At 37.7% G+C, this 6378-nt stretch overlaps 1 long non-coding RNA gene across 1 annotated transcript in view; it reads left to right on the top strand.

Annotated features, from left to right (window-relative positions):
• The window catches only part of LOC140849756 (uncharacterized), an 8530-nt gene continuing 2152 nt past the window's right edge, over positions 1-6378 (top strand). The window contains exons 1-2 of the long non-coding RNA XR_012131940.1: positions 1-54; positions 4404-4563. This is a non-coding gene — a long non-coding RNA (uncharacterized lncRNA). The remainder of the gene's footprint in view (positions 55-4403; positions 4564-6378) is intronic.

Below are 6378 nucleotides of genomic sequence, written 5' to 3' on the forward strand. Positions count from 1 at the left end.
AGCATCACCACCACAAATTGATGAGGCCTCGTTAAGGAAAGCAGCTTGAATTAAGTAAATACAATTTTTTTTGAATCTCATGTCCTGTGTGGGCATTAATGTTATGCTGGCTTTGTCAGGAAATGGTACCTTTTTTTCTGGTCTTTGGAATCAATTGTGTTTGTTAGTACTATTTCTTCCTTAAAAGTTCGGGGAATTTCACAGACATTTTGGGACTGCAGTTTTCTTTGTGGGAAGGTTTTCTAAATTATAGATTTAATTGCTCTAATAGCTATAGATTATTTCAATTTTCTGTGATTTCTTGTGTCCATTTGTGTGGTTTTCTCCCTAGAAATTTATTCATTTCATCTAAATTTTCAAATGTACAGGCATAAAATTTTTTGTTATATCTTATGGTCTTTTTAATCCTGAAGAATCTGAACTGAGGTTCCCTTTTCCTATTTTTGACATTAATTCCTGTTTGGAATCTTTTTTTTTACCTCATAGAGTCTGTTCTGATTTGACTGATTGCTTTCTAGGATTGCCAGACAACAGTCATCTGGGATTTCTTTTCCTTGTACTGCAGCTTTAAAAAATCATAAAAATGATGGTTATGTAAAATGTTAATATTAGGGGAAGCTGGGTAGAGAGTGTAAGAGAATATCCTTGCAACTCTTCTTCTTCTTCTTTTTTATTAAGGTATCTTTGATATACACTCTTCTGAAGGTTTCACAAGAAAAACAATGTGGCTATTACATTCACCCGTATTATCAAATCCCCCCCGTACCTCACTGCAGTCACTGTCCATCCGTGTAGTAAGATGCCAGAGTCCCTGTTTGTCTTCTCTGAGCTACACTGTCTTCCCCGTGACCCCACACACACCATGTGCACCAATCATGATACTCCTCAATTTCCTTCTCCCTCCCTCCCCACCTGCCCTCCCACATCCCTCCCCTTTGGTAACTGCTAGTTCCTTCTTGGAGTCTGTGACTCTGCTGCTATTTTGTTCCTTCAGTTTTGCTTCATTGTTATACTCCACAAATGAGGGAAATCATTTGGTATTTGTCTTACTCTGCTGGCATATTTCACTGAGCATAATACCCTCTAGCTCCATCCATGTTGTTCCAAATGGTAGGAATTGTTTCTTTCTTATGGCTGAATAATATTCTATTGTGTATATGTACCACATCTTCTTTATCCATTCATCTACTGATGGACACTTAGATTCCATATCTTGGCTATTGTAAATAGTGCTGCAATAACATAGGGGTGCATATGTCTTTTTGAATCTGAGAAATTATATTCTTTGTAAATTCCTAGGAGTGGAATTCCTGGGTCAAATGGTATTTCTTTTTTAGTTTTTTGAGGAACCTCCATATTGCTTTCCACAATGGTTGAACTAGCTTACATTTCCACCAGCAGTGTAGGAGGGTTCCCCTTTCTCTGCATCCTCCCCAGCATTTGTTGTTCCTCGTCTTTTCAATGTTGGCCATCCTAACTGGTGTGAACTGATACCTCATTGTGGTTTTAATTTGCATTTCTCTGATGATTAGAGATGTGGAATATCTTTTCATGTGCCTCTTGGCCTTCTGAATTTCTTCTTTGGAGAAGTGTCTGTTCATATCCTCTGCCCATTTTTTAATCAGGTTATTTGCTTTTTGGCTGTTGAGGCATTTGAGTTCTTTATTTTTATTTTTTTGGATGTTAACCCCTTGTCGGATATGTCATTTACAAATATATTCTCCCATACAGTAGGATGCCTTTTTGTTCTGCTGATGGTGTCCTTCCTTGCAACTCTTCTTTAAATCTAAAATTACTCCAAATAAAAAGCTTAAAAGCCCAAACAAACAGAAAAATGGTATTAATCATCCAGTATTCATCAAGCTCCACTCAGAAGAATTTTGGTTTTTTTTTAAGACTCCAAATCCACCAGAGAATTTGAATTTGTTGCCTGTCAGAAGGTTCCCAAGAATAGTAGTAAAGACTCAGAGGCAGTGGCTTTTACTTAGATGTTTTTTTCTTTTTAAAAGTCATTTTTTGGATTGTTTCCAAAGAGGAATTCCAAAAAGGGATTGAACCTTTGCAATAATATTGGAATAACTGCACATATAATTCAAGGAAACAACACTTTGAGTATGTTTTGAGCTATATCTTAAAAGGGGGGGAAAGGTTATCTGATTGCTTTATCCCTTATTAGATGCAATCTACTGAGGAAGGAAAGAAACCACTAGAACCAGTAACTCAACAATACTAAAAAGATTTGTGAGCAAGAGTTAAGTTGTGAGAGTCTGACCAAAAATGCTTCCAGAGTTATGAAAAGGGCAGAAATTTAATCTTAAAGAAGATGTGGGATTTGGAGGATTGTGGGATCATGCCCTAGCATGGCAGGGGGTCTCTAAGTCATCCTGGAACATGAAGGACATGTGAGGAAGTATGGAATTAGGGTTGAATACTTAAAGGGAAGAACTGGATTGTGTAGAGCTTTAAAAATGCCAGTTTACAAAAATATCTTGAATATAAATATGGGCAACTTTTTCCTAAACACGTCTCCTTGGGCAAGGGAAACAAAAGAAAAAATGAACAAATGGGATGACATCAAACTAAAAAGCTTCTGTACAGCAAAGAACACCATCAGCAGAACAAAAAGCATCCTACAGTATGGGAGAACATATTTGTAAATGACTTATCCAATAAGGGGCTTACGTCCAAAATAAATAAAGAGCTCACACACCTCAACACCCAAAAAACATAACCTGATTAAAAAATGGGCAGAGGATATGAACAGATACTTCTCCAAAGAAGAAATTCATATGGACAACATGCACATGAAAAGATGCTGCACATTGCTTAATCATCAGGGAAATGCAAATTAAAACCACAATGAGGTATCACCCCACACGAGTTAGGACAGCCAAAATGCAAAACACAAGGAACAACAAATGCTGGTAATGGTGTGGAGAAAAGGGAACCCTCCTACACTGCTGGTGGGAATGTAAATTAGTTCAACCACTGTGGAAAGCAATATGGAGTTTCCTCAAAAAACTAAAAAAGAAATACCATTTGACCCAGGAATTCCACTTCTAGGAATTTACCAGAGGAAAACAAGATCCCTGATTCAAAAAAACATATGCACCCCTATGTTTATCACAGCACTATTTACAATAGCCAAGATATGGAAACAACCTAAGTGTCCATCAGTAGATGAATGGATAAAGAAGATGTGGTACATATACACAGTGAAAAATTATTCAGCCATAAGAAGAAAACAAATCCTACCATTTGCAACAACATGGATGGAGCTAGAGGGTATTATGCTCAGTGAAATAAGCCAGGTGGAGAAAGACAAGTACCAAATGATTTCCTTCATTTGTGGAGTTAACAACAAAGCAGAACTGAAGGAATGAAACAACAGCAGAGTCACAGGCTCCAAGAAGGGAGTAACGATTACCAAAGAGAAAGGGTTGGAGAGGGTGGAGGGAGAGGGAGGGAGGAGGTGATTAAGGGCCACTATAATTCACAGTCACAATAAAGGTAGGTCATGGGGAAGGCAGTACAGCACAGAGAAGACAAGTAGTGACTCTAAAGCATCTCACTATGCTGTCAGACAGTGACTGTAATGGGATGGGGGTGGGGGACTTGATAATATGGGGTGAATGTTAAACCACGATGTTGCTCATGTGAAACCTTCATGAGGTTGTGTATCAGTGATACCTTAATTAAATATATATCTAAAAGGACCCAGGCATGAGGGTTAACATAGGTTCCTCCTTAGTTATGCACTGGGTTGACAGCATCCCTCTAAAATTCATGCCCACCCATAACCTGTGAATGTGACCTTATTTGGAAATAGGGCCTTTAATAATTGAGTTATGAAGAGGTCATACAGTGTGGGTGCTTAAATCCAGTGACTGGTGCCCTTATAAAGAGAGAGGGATTTGGACATACAGTGACAGGGACACACACACAGGGAAGATGACCGTGTAAAGACAGGCAGAAAATAGAATGATGTAGCTACAAGCCAAGGAATGACAAGGATTGCTGGCAACCCCCCGAAGCTGAGGCAAGGCAGGATTCTTCCTTAGAGCCTTTAGAGGGAGCTGACACCTTGGTTTCAGACTTGAAGCCCCCAAAACTATGAGAGAATAAATTTCTACTGTTAAAAAAAAATGCCAGTTTAAAGCCATTGAATTTTATATATTCTTGAACAGGAAACTTATGTAATGAAAACAACTTAACTATTTTTTTGTGTGATTTCTTTGTGACAGGCCCTGTGTTAAGTGATTTATACTATTATCTCACATACAACTTAGGACAATCCATTGAGGTAGATGCTGTTATTTTCTCCATTTATACATAGGCAAATTGAGGCTTCAGAAAGTACAGTCGTCCCCCCTCATCCCTGGTTTTGCTTTCTGTGGTTTCAGTTACCCAAGGTCAACTGTGCTCCGGAAGCCCATGACCTCCTTCTGGTGTGTCATTAGAAGGTCAATAGTAGCCTAGCGCTGTTACAATGCCTGTGTCCTTCACTTCACTTCATCTCATCACATAGGCATTTTATCACCACACATCATCACCAGAAGTAGGGTGAGTACAGCACAATAAGATGTTTTGAGAGAAAGAGAGAGACTATATTCGCATAACTTTTATGACAGTATGTTGTTATAATTGTTCTGGTTTATTATGGTTATTGCTGTTAATCTCTTACTGTGCCTAATTTATAAATTAAACTTTATTATAGGTGTGTACGTATAGCAAAAAACATAGTACATACAGGGTTTGGTACTATCCGGTAGGCATCCACTAGGGGTCTTAGAGGTATCCCCCATGGGTAAGCGGGGACTACTGTATCTCTCAAGCTTATGATGCTTGTATGGATTGGAGCTAGGATTGTAATTGCTTATTTTCTTTCTTCCTCCACTAGACTCTGGGTCCTAGAAGGTACAATGTTTATCTTATTCACAGATATATTCCCAGTTCCTTGGACAGTGCCCACCTAAACTTAACTATATAGTAAGTTTCCAATAAACATTTGGTGAATGAATGAAATTTAATGACCATATTAAATTTATTTATAAGGTTTATTTACTTATAAGCTTTTATTTATAACTGCATATATTCCATTTTGCTATGATATTCACTTATGAACTCCCTATTTTATGCCTCTTTGTTCAGATGACATGTACAAAACTCTTGACACAATGTCTGGAGCACACACTGTAGGCCTTTTGTAAATATTAATTTTCTTCCTGTCTTACTTTTACATTTCTAGCATAATTTCTAATACACAGTAAGTGTTCAGTGAATGGACAGCTAGTTTGGAGGCCAATCCAAGAACCCTGTGGCAAAATTTGTGTGTGTGTATGCATGTCTTTTGGAGAGAAAGCATTCAAACTTTAATCATAAAAGGGTCCACAAGCCCCCAGAGGGTTAAGAACCACTGTTGTAGATGAAGGAGTGACTGGCTATGGAAACAGGGAAGAATCTAAATCTGTGGGGATTGGAGCAGAGATCTAGAGTGGCTGTGTTTTCTGAACTCAGATCAGATCACATAGTTTTATAAATTCAAGTAATACAGGGGCTGTTTAAAATGAAGATTGTGCCAGAAGATATCGAAAGGGCAGAGAAACTGGCTTGAAAAGGTCTACCACTGGTTGAATTTAGGACAATTTGAGCATTAAAAAGAATAATGAAAGAGAATTGAAAACATACATCCCCAAAACTTGTATAAGAATGTACTAACTTTGTATAAAATTAGCTTTATTCATGATAGCCCCAAGCTAGAAATAACCCAAATATCCATCAACAGGAGAATGGATAAACAAATTGTGTATATTCTTACAAGGAAATACTTCCAGCAATAAAAAGGAGTAAAATGCTGATGCACGGAATAACATAGATCAATCTCAAAAACCTGCTGAGTGAAAGAAGCCAGACACAAAGACTACACTGCGTATGTTTCTATTTAAATGAAGTTCTAGAACAGTCAAAACTAATTTATGACAATGAAAATCAGAACAGTGGTTGCCTGGGGGCTGGGAGTTGACGAAGGAGCCTAAGAAAGCTTTCTGGAGTGGTAGAAATGTTCTATAGCTGTTAAGGTGTCAGTTAGATTGTGGTGTTCATTAAACAGGCATATACTTAGGTCAAAATTCATCAATAAATACTTAATTTGTGCATTTCGCTTATGTAAGTGATAACCTGACAAACTGAAGAAAAATTGAGTAACAGCAGTAATGGACTTAATAGCGTATTAAGTAAAAAAAGAATCCATGAGTCCATAGTGAAAAAAGGGAAGAGTTCCTTTTTGTTCAAGAGCATATAATCTAATGAAAGGAGAAAAATTGACAAAATTAGAAAGCCACTGTTTTTGCAGCCACCAGCGTAAATAATCCAGGCAGA

This window comes from Manis javanica, chromosome 5 (genome assembly GCF_040802235.1).
Source record: "Manis javanica isolate MJ-LG chromosome 5, MJ_LKY, whole genome shotgun sequence".
NCBI lineage: Eukaryota > Metazoa > Chordata > Mammalia > Pholidota > Manidae > Manis > Manis javanica.